Here is an 11,449-nt window from a genome sequence, read left to right on the forward strand (position 1 = left end):
CTACCCGTACTCTCGACCCTGCGCCACCCGCGGCGCACAGTGATGGCCCTGATTCCTATGTAGTCTCTGCCAAGTTTCTGCAATATTGCCAGCCCACCTGGAGTTCCAGTCTGCCTACCAGGTAACCTACCGGCGAACATCCGACAGGCGCTGCAAAAATGGATCTGGGTCAGTATCAAGATAAAACACTGCATAGAGCATATCAATATTACCGTCATTTCCTGGACTGCCGGCAATGCTGGCCATTGAGCCGACAATGTGCGCGTTTGGGGCCACTGATGGCGATTGGCTATGGCCGGTGATGATGCGGATGCTCCCAGTGGGTATGTTACCTACTGTTAGCGGTTGGGTGATCGGTGGCCGGCGCTGCTGCGGGTGGCGGAGAGGGACCAGCGGCGCGCGCCGGCCCTCGGAGCCAACAGCTGCCCACCGGCCGTCCCGGCGCGCCGGAGCACCGAGCTGCTCATGACTAATTGGTGGGTAGGAGAGCGCAGCTGTCCGTCTGACCTGTGCGGCTCTGCTGGCCTCCGCCGCCCGCGCAGCCCGCGCCGAGCCGGGCGCAGACTGTGAGGTGGCCCGAGCACGGCTCGATTAGTTTGACTTCCACCGGGAAATTCGAAGAGAGATCGGAGGCCTATGGCTCTGCAATGCCAAAATTGATGATAAATGTGTCATTTTCCTCGCATGGAAAGAAATCTATCATGAACAGGTATAGGTACCGACTGCCTGCAATATCTAATTCAGCCTTGCGTTATGGAGGCTGCGTGATATTTGTGTTGTGTAGCGCTGAGCTCGTATGAACTGATGGCAAGTTAATAGTCAATACGAAATTTACGACTTGTCATGGGTTAGCCGGCCTCCGCTTTGCTCTTTCAGTTAACATTTTACTGGGCTATTCAACTGGGGCTGATAGGACTTTGAAAGTTCCATTGCGCTGTAAAGCCTGTGTTCGTTTTTCTTTTTCCATCTAGGTAATGCCATATCAATTTTTGAAGTGACAACAATGCGTTATAAAATCATTGATTGGCAGCATCACATTAGTCATTATTGTCGAGTGCATGCTAAGCTTCTTTATCATACTATTCAATCTGGGCTAAAGATAATACCTAGGTATCTGATCTCTGTGTAAATCAGATAATGGATCATCATCGATCGTCGGTTATATTCGTTTCGAGCACTTGCTTCGTGAAATGCCCATTGCCCATTGAACTTGGATGCCTTCAAGAGTGCGAGTTCAGAGAACTCGCGTAACTTGTTGTTTGTAACTGTAGTCTGTAACTGATATTTATGTAACTGAAATTTTACTAACAGCGAATGCCAACATACATACCTACCAACCGATTCCAAGAAGGTTTTCGTGAAGAGGAGAGAAGCCGTTCAAACTTTGGCAAATTAAAAGATTAGGAGAGTGAACACTTCATCTCTTCTCCCTTTTCTCTTTTGACATGTCTGTGTTTTAGTTTGGGTTCATTGCACGGCCTGGCGACGCAAGAATAGGGAAGTCGGATGAAAAGACATGAATATTTGCATTTTGCCTAACATAAATTTTGACATGAATATTTACATTTTACCTACATTTGCATTTGAGCTTTTTAGTTTTTCATATTTTAAACTTAGGTATCCTGTTATCACTGTTCGTTGTATTATTAGATGCTTTTCCGCCGTTTATCATTCATTACCAACAAGGCAACTGATCCATTGGGTGTGATTTGGCTGTCAGACTTACGTGGGATGACTGAGACTGAGTGACTGAGTGACTGAGATCGACTGAGACTGCCTGACTGACTGGATTTCTGAAACTGGACTGTCCGGCTGTTATTGATACTGAGTGATTGGGCTCACTGACTGTTATTTAGACTGTCTGGACTGATGGAGTCTGACTGAGACTGGCTGACGAGGTTGGCTGGGGCGCTGGGCCCGCCGGTCGGCTGGCGGCCGGACCGGCCCGCCAGCCGCCCGGCTCGATCGGGGGACAGCCGGCCGCCGTCTCACTCCACGTTTTTGTCCACATAGCACGGCCGATCTCTATGTAAATGTGGCAGCTGAGCGTAAAACAATAACTCAGTAGTTCCTCCCAAGCTTGTTGGCCCGTCGAAATTCAGCCAAACGGATAATGACTGCTCCCAGACCCCGGGCCATAAGTTACATGACGATCCGAACAAATAATCATTACTGATAGGACAAAAACACCACATCTGCCCGGCAAAAAAGTGCATTCATTTGGCTACTTTTTAAAACAATTGCGTCCACCGGGGCCCATTCGGTACCGGACGCAGCGATTATTAATGTGTAATTGCACGCTTCGGCCTCATTCGGTTTTCGGTAGTGATTCATTGGCCGGTCGTCGGTCAGAGCCCCGGCCGCTCGGCTGAGCACGGTGCCGGCGGCGGGCCGGGTCGCCGGGCCTCGTCCCCCGGCGGTCGCCGCCGGCCTGACCTCCCGGCGGCGGCAAAAAGAGGAGGCACGGCGCCGCTGCACGCCGCACTGCGCCACTGCTCGGCGCCACCGCGCCGTGATAGAGACATCAGTCGGTGGTCGGCAGCAAATGGCCCTCGGTCCGGGCGTGACGTGATCGTCGGAAACTGGCCGGCGTCGAGTGCATCGGTCGCGCTCCGGAGGATTAGAATACTACCCACTTTTAGCTGTTGGGCTTTTGTGAGGGAACGACCATCAGTGCAACATTTATCAACAATGAGGCGTACGAAGGAAACGACTGTAGAATACCACCAGCTGCAGCATGGTTTTCAGGAAATTGCTGACAATGTTTTGGTCACCCTTGTCTTTGCATTCCTCAGACTCGGTGTCTGTTTCATGAGAGACTTGCGGCATTTTCATCATCGCATTGCTGCTGGCTTACGTTTTAGGTTAATCTTAGCTCAGTAGAACTGAAGGTAGCATGACGTCCTTTATTGATCTTCTATAACAATCCGGTCTGATTCGACAATCCGTTCCGTGGTGTGATCTGGCCCGTCTCTCGTGTGGTTTCCACCTCCACCGCATCCCCGTCCCATATCACCGGTACTGCTCTCATTACCATGTCCGCGGCCGGCGGTACATTCATTACCGAGACCGCTGTGCGATCAGCCACGCCGGGAATTCGCCGTCGACTCGTATCGCCGTGTCGGTCGTGATTTACGAGAGGAGTGACGCCTCCGAGCCGGGCCGACGCGCCGCCGGCCGATAACAAATGATCGCCGGGTATCGTCCGTCCACCACCACAGGCTGCGCTGTTGTCCACCGTTCGCCATCCACCACCGTTCGGAGGAGTCTATCGCCTTTCCATCGTCCGCTTTTCGTCCACCACTGTGTGTCTACTGTCGTCCACATCTCACCGTCCGTCTGTCCACCCTCTCCGTCCACCTCTTGTCATCCACCTTCCTTTCGTCCACCTCTCGCCATCGGCCGTCCGCCGCCGGAGCGGACAGACATACAGACGGAGCGCGCCGCGCCGCGGTCGACTCGACTCAGATGGATGCTGCGGGGTCGTCTAGGTCGTGTGAAAGGGTATACCGCTGCGCCAGCTGCGACCGAGACCGCGCTCCGAACACCATTATTGGCGGAATGTCTGAAATGGGTCCGACTCTCAGTCAGAGGAGTGTGTAATCGCTGGCCAGAGGGTACGGAGCGCCGAGACCGTTACGCGGAGATCGGAGCAGAGTGGCGGACGACAGGAAGGATGGCAGCTGGGGCAGACGTCGAGTCGGGCTGTTCGGCGACTATCGGACCGACATGGGACTTTCGCAGTGCGAGACATTTCAGGGCGCCGTTGGCCTCACTTAGTACGAAATCCATTGTTACGAGCAGGGTATCCCTTGGTGTTGTTCCATTTCAATCAGATCATCCGTCTCAGCTTGTGTTCCGGAGTGCGACATATTTTCCATGCACCCTCTCTAGCTTATCCTTCCTTTGGTAATATCTGTATTTTGTGTGGTCACTATGCTGCAGCGCATATAAGATACCAAGCCATTTCGCTCCACCGACGTCGGTCTGTCCTCTGTCGGGCTCAACCTTTTCCGTTCATTTATCTTCTCCAACTAGAGATCCCCCAGGCCGCGAGGAGTCGGAGGTCAGATCCGAGCCCAGATTGAATTAAACATTTTTGTGGCAACTTAAATGAGTCTGAATCCATCCCAACTTCGGAATCAATCTCCCGTTGCCATCTAAGTCGTTGCATAAATGCCGCGGCGAAGTTTATCAATCTCGGACTGCCTGGCCCGCAGCAGTTGGGCGTTGTCTGCTCACTGGGGACCACGGATGGATGCAGCTGACCGCTCGGCTTTGTTGCTCGTGTAAGCTTGCTGTACTGATGGAAGAAATACTGTGATGACCTCGGAAGGCACGTTACCAACTGCGCATCAAGTGTGACCAGCGTGAGTCAGAAAGTGAAGATGAGTTGTGTGGTTCCCTGGTCAGGCGGATGTATGTAATGAAGGAAGGCAAAACAATGCGTAGCATTTTATAGTTGGTAGTTTTTCCCTGCGACATAGGTCAAGTGATCCAAACAAGTCTCCGCGTTCTGACATTGTTGCTTCAGTATTTTATCAAAGCTTCGCACCGTATCGTGTCCATTTCAATTTAGGATACCCAGAAATGCACGCGACCTGTCCACGGCTGGTCCGCCTATTGACCTGAGCTCGTCTAAGCGATGTCTTGGCACACACAGTGTGAAGGATGGGCGGCCGCCCGCACCTGTACGGAGCCATTGAAGGAGGGAGGCGCAAGGTGTGTTCGATGGCTCCCCGCCGTTTCACACTGCGTGGTGCCCATATTGTCTGACGAACGGGTATTGTGAACGGCCCGTATTGTCTGCAATGGATGTATTGCACAGCTACCCACGCACCCAGCGTATAGGCATTCAGAGGCTAAGCAATTGATGTATTTTCCTACCTACGTATGACTTATATGGTTGCATGCATTTAAAAATCGAAAGATTGATTAGAGAAATTTGTATTAGATTTAGATAGATTTAGATAAAGTTAGAGGTCATTTTTGAGGAATTTTTTTATGCTGCGGTGACCAACTGTTGCGTTCAATTGAGACTACATACTCGCAAGCCTATCTTGTGGACCGGCCGGAACTCCCACGCTGTTCCAAGAGACTACAGGGGGCCACATGCGCTGCCGACCGATCGGAAGCCGAGCATGTCGGGATGAGTGACCAGTGTCGGGGGCGACACCCTGCGGCCGATACCCTGCGGCCGATACCCTGCCAGCCGGTGAGCCGTGTCCTCTGTCTATCCGCCGCGCCGAGCCGAGCCGTGTCGCCGGCCGGCGCGCGCGCAGGTGCGTCGATTGATTGGCCACGGCCGCATTGTGACGCCGTTCCGGGCAGCTGTGACGTCGTTCCGCCGCTTTTGTCCGCTGAGATGCGGCGAGACGCGTCGTCGAGCGTCGTCGTATCGCCGGTGCGCGCCTCCTTACCGCCCTCCGCGCGCCACGGGACGTCTTTAGCGACAGATTTGGGAGGCCGGAGCCACCGGCTGTCGACTTCCGTGTCAGCTGCGTCCCGGTTCCGGGTCTATTTACAATAGCATTATTATCGCATAACTAATTAAAGGGACTATCCCACCTTCTAAAATGTTGTTAAAACCAGTTAAATTGTGCCCGACTTTATAGATTGGATGACCAGGGACACGGTTCTGGCATTTATTTTTCATTAAACATCTTAGGCTTCCCATATTCCAAACACAAACTTTCAAATATGTTACGTCACAGCCCAAAATTACCTCCTTCCCCAGGCCACATTACTGTCATAAAGCTGATTCTTTTTACTCTGTAGGCACCACAACAAAGTTCAGACCAAGTTTTAAGCGATTTTTCAACGAACAAACCCATTTAAATCAGAATGACTAAACGAGGTGACGTCACACTAACGGTCGCTCCATGTTGAAGATAGGGCCTTGTACAAGGCCCATTTTCAAATGAAGGGAACGAATTTCTTCAACACCAAGAGGCCGCGGGGGTTGCAACCTACATAGATAGATAGTGGTTTCTGAACCTCGCCGCAAACTTGGCTATCTCAACTCAAACCCCATGTTAAGGTGGGATAGTCCCTTTAAAGAAAGAATGAATTTAAGTAGAATGCAATTTTCCAATATAATCGAAACAAGGAACATTATTGGTGACTGGTTAACAATTATGTATGTGTGCATTTCAACATTTCGCCTCCTTCTACATTTCTCAATTGAAACACCTTAAAGGGACCCTCCCACCTTAACATTAGATTTGAGTTGAGATAGCCAAAATGGGGTCCCTGGCTCACAATTACCGGTTTCGGCACTCACAACATCAAGAAATGCCTTAAATCGGAAATATTGAATTTCAAAATTGCAGCATTTTGATTCAGAGGGGCTAATGCTTAGGAATACCCCTCTGAATGTGTGACGTCAGCGCAGATATCTAACGATTTTTAAATGTTTGACTAAAACGTTTTGTAGCACGCGGTGGTATATGCTATTTGCGCGCAACATCTGCCGCAAACGCCGCACTTCTAAAATAAAGTCGCTAGAAACAGCGGAGATCCCTAAAAAGTAAACAAAAGTAAAAGTCTAATATCTTGAAAACCGGTGAATATTTTTCGGTGAAATTTGGTAGATATTCGTCTCCGCTCTTTCTGAACCGAGCGACATCACTTTCATGCCAATTCATAAACTTTTTTGAAGGTGGGAGGGTCCCTTTAACGATCACTTGATCACCAGCAGTACTTAGATATCTCGTCCCAGACAGCCCTGACACCTGTGTCGTTCCCGTGGAATTTAGCAACAGTTCTGCGTCGCTCTGTGAAATTTCGTGACAGTTCTCAGCCTCTATATGTGACGCCGGTGACAGTCCGTGTGCCGCCGTTGACAGTCATGTGCTTGTCCGTGTGCCGCCGGTGACAGTCCTCTGCCTGTCCATGAACCGTCGGTGACAGTCCTGTGTCACTCCCCGGTGACAGTCCTGTGCCACTCAGTGTGCCTCCGGTGACAGGTCGCGATGAGTGATCGCGCCTGTACCGTGTGAAGCGGCTCTGTGTCCGTGGGGGACTGGGGAGGGAGGAACGTCGCGAGCTCGTGTGAACAATCGACCCGACCCGCGCCGGCTGATGCGCTGACATTTGTCCGGACCCCATGAGGAGCTCCCGGTGATGCCTAGTGGCAACTGGCAAGAAGAGAGTTCGGGTCAATCGGAATGTTAAGTTTTTGTATGCGATGAGAATGAGTGATACAGGAAACTTGTTTAACCCTCGCCCCGTTGGGGGGGGGGCATTTTGCCCCCCCCCCTGTGTTTTTTCCTGAATAGCAAGAAAACGGCGGCGCGCAGCGCCGCCAAATTTTCAGTACCTTCCCGGGCATCAATTTGACACCTTCACACAAAATTTCAAGTCTTAGGTCACCTTAGGTCAGGAGTTATCGAGGTCAAACTGAGGTCATGTTCGAGCAAAAATGAGCAAAAAACATGCAATCTTGAAACGCTCACCAAATCTACAGTTATCAAGCAATTTCAAAGTTCTTTATATGGTCTAGTAGACAAAAAGCGGCGCTACAAAACTGCTATCTCGGATTTTCAAAACTTTGGGTTTTTTACCCCAAAAAATTCAAAAAAAAAATGATTTTTTAGAAAAACTAAAAGAAAATATAAAAAAATCCGAATTTCGAGAAAACGGAATATATGTGATAGTCCCTGCGCTCTTCTATATACATACCAAATTTCAGATCGATATCTCGTTTTTTGGCCAAGTTATAGCGAAAAAACTGTTCAAAAATGATGACGTCAAAATTTTTGAACTCAATTTTTGACGATTCTAGACCACGTACGGCAAAACAAAGACCACCATTGAACTTCCCGTGACGAGCTGCATCGATTCGATACCCATTTTATGCAAAAATATCAACTTTGAAATTTGACCTAATTTGACCTGACCTTGACCGTACCTTGGCCTGACCTTGACCAAAACGTGACCTAAGCTGGCCCCAAAGGCTGCCTGACCCACATAATCGCATTTGTCATGTAAAATGGACCATAAAACATGTATCACACGACACTTTCATATTGTGACCCCCCAGTGACCTAACCTCTGTGACCTGACCTGGTATCAGTGACCTCAGATAGCAAAATATGTGTTTGAAGAACATTTCCCCATCGATGATTTTCAATGAAATGCATTTTACTCGATTTTACAACGCATTTCTTGAAATGCCTGTAAACGGTGAAAATTGGACCTTTGACCTGACCTGTGACGTCATTGGTTTGACCTAGGTCAATAAAATTGGGTCACAAGGTAGTTCCCTGATAGGGCTATCCAACACCGTTTGCCGCTTGTCGCTAGGTTGCGTGGTTCTCAACGGGGCGCGTTGCTCGGCAGAGCCAACGGGGCGCGGGTTAAGATCATTGAAGCTATGAACAGCAGATAAAATAGCACGTTAAATAGGGGATGGGCGCGTCGCAGAATCACATTCATCTATAATTCGAAAACTGTTCAAAAGTTCACGGCACCGTCTCGGAGTTCCAGCCAGACGGCGTCATCCACCCCTTCGCCTGATTAGTTTATCAGCACCAACTTCAGCTCAGCACAGCCAATAAAAAGTCTACCTTCTGCCGTCGGCTTCATCCATGTGTGCAATGTGCATATCGGCACCGATGTCTGGGCGCCGCGCCGCGGCTCGACGAACCGATAGTGAAACTTGTCTGGGCGCAGAGAGATGCAACGGAACCAACTGACGAGCTGTCGGGCTGTCGTTTGGAAGCCGTCCAATGACACTCAGAGCTTTGGCGGTTCGATGATACCCCTCGGTTCCTTGAATTCTGCGGTCCGATGAGACTCAACGGAACGCCAAGACAGACGAACGTGGGGATTCAACAGGTCATTGGTTAGCGAGATAATACGCGACGCACCGGAAGAGGCGATCGTGGGGAGCGTATTCAGAGAGGACGCCGATATCGGGGACCGTGGGAGAGCAGGGAGTCGTCACTGCTCCGACCACCCACTCTGCCCTCGAGAGACGCTGCTCTGCCAGCCCGCCCGCCCAGGAGCTCGCATTGTTCCCTTTCTGGTCCTGTTCGTCACTGAATAGAAAATCCCTCTGCATATCGCGCTGAATATGGCTCACTTGGACATCCCCAATAGACCTCTGTATTAGGACCGGTCAGCTCCGCTCGGCTGAATTATGACGGCCTGACTGGGTCGTCAGGTGTGTCCCCTCTGACGGCCGAGGGGGTCCGTTCCTGCCGTCCCCCCGGGTTTGTCGCTCGAGAGCGCACGCGCCGCGCCGGCCGGGGGGTCGTGCCAGTGACGGACGCCGTCTCCAGTCAGTCATTAGGGCCGCATTCCGGCGCCCTGTTCACATAAATATCGCCTCTGTCGGCGTCTGTCGGCCTCCGTTTGGGCTTGATTACCCTCATTCGGAGACGGCGGTGGCCGCCGGACGGTGGTTTGGCGGGCCGCCCGTTTACAGGGGCAGGCATTAGCCAATGCTGGTGGGCGGGCCTGGCGTGGCTCTGTTTCTCGGTCAGATTGGTGTATGTGGGTATTATTAAGCAACACCTGCCTCCTGAGGTCATCTGTGTCACCATTCCTTACCGACCTGTCGCCCCAGGTAATTTCAAACGACATAAAGATAAGGTACCACATAAGTGGCCAGGTTTGTATCACAATTACCTGAACGATTTGTCGCCTCGTGCTCGCTGAATGCTATCATTCAGTAGCTGTGTTCAAACACCCACACTCTAGTTCCAGAGAACTGGGTCTGCTCGTCTGACGCACGCTGCCCGGTGCGTTACCGGCCGTACCCACCCTGCAGAGGGGGGAGGTCTCGGGCCGGCCGGCTCCCGCTGTTGTTCCGCCGGGACGCTCCTCCTCCGCCGTCGCCCTCTGATAGGATAATAACACATCGGTAATGCGGCTGCAGATCGCACCCATATTTTCTGCGACTGAGTCGGAGAAACATGTGATTAGGCCGGCCCCTGTTGGCTGCCGGAGTGACAACAGCGCCGTCCGCCGCGCCCGCTGGCTGCGCCGTACGGCTGTAATTTACCACCGCTAATCTGTGTAATTAACGCGGCCGGACGATAACCGGACGGTCAGAGGCGCAGCTGGCCGCGACGGCCGCAGTCTTATCCGGAGCAGGACCTTATCCGGAGCGGGACCTTATCCGGGGCAGGACCTTATCCGGAGCAGGACCTTATCCGGAGCAGGATCTTATCCGGAGCAGGACCTTATCCGGAGCGGGACCTTATTCGGAGCGGGACCTTATTCGGAGCGGGTCCTTATCCGGAGCGGGACCTTATTCGAAGCGGAGTGTCTAGAGCATGACCTTATCCGGCCCGGACCAGCGCCTTACCAGGAGCAGAGGTTTCATGTAGATCAGGACCTTATCCGGAGCGGAGTGTATGTACATATATGGAGCGGGGCGTTGTCCCGGAGCGATGCGTCTCCAGTGCGGACTGCTGACTGGAGTGTTGTCCAAGCGCGTAATCTGCACTGCGAGGAGAACCGGCGGAGTTGGCCATCTAACGATATCCTCGTATGCTCTAAGCACATGATAAGATGAATGCGTACTTTTTGACGGATAAGACCTCGAATGAATTTGCTTTCGAATATCAGCTAAAAAGCTGAAAGCAGATGTGGATAGGTGCGAAACAGAAAGTACTGCCCTTCAGCTTTTGCAGTCATTCCGGTTTTAGTCCATGGATAAGCTGCTATCCTAATACACTCCTGCCAGTTGTGGCGCGCCTTCGTCTGTGAGCGAACCGATCCGTTCTCCGACCCTGGAGTGGCCCAGTGAGGTGCGTCTCCGATTCGGCGGGCCCATCCGTCTGACAGCGCCGGACCGCCCCTCCGACGGACGTCGGTCGGACGGCGACCGCAAAAAAAAAACGCGGTCAGAATCAAATTCTCGCGACCGATTACACTTGGCCGTGATAAATGCTGGCTGGCGCTGCTGCGGTTTTTGTGTCGATTCCAGGGTCACGGGGCGGGCCGCGGGCTCTCAGATGGTCACACCTCCCTCTCGTTGTACAGGCACTTGGCAGTCCGGCTCTGAGGAATGGCACACCGGCAAAAGTGGATAACGTCGAGCGGTCGAGAGAAGTTGTTAAGAAATTTAACGATAAAGGTGCTCATGACCTAGCAACTACGAGATATCCAATGTTAATACGAAAATCAATGTTTTGAGGGTCCAACTGTTTCATGTTTCCAAGGCCCTAAAACCATGTTTCCGACTCAGGCTGTGCGAGTCTTTGATCTACCGCCATGCGTTTCTCGCTAGCATTCTTGACCATCAATCGTCATTCGTCGTACCCGCTTTGGTCTCACGCAGTGCCATGTTTGTTTCCGTCTCGTTTCCGTTCCCGTTGTATTCATCTTGTTCCGCGTATTCCGCTTTCCCACATCGGCCCTGACCGCTATCTCCGGCTTTGACCACTGAATTGATCTGACTGCACGGACTCTACCCACTAAATTGATCTGACTA

The sequence above is a fragment of the Amphibalanus amphitrite genome, unplaced genomic scaffold (assembly GCF_019059575.1).
Source record: "Amphibalanus amphitrite isolate SeventyFive unplaced genomic scaffold, NRLGWU_Aamphi_draft 000011F_arrow, whole genome shotgun sequence".
NCBI classification, from domain to species: domain Eukaryota; kingdom Metazoa; phylum Arthropoda; class Thecostraca; order Balanomorpha; family Balanidae; genus Amphibalanus; species Amphibalanus amphitrite.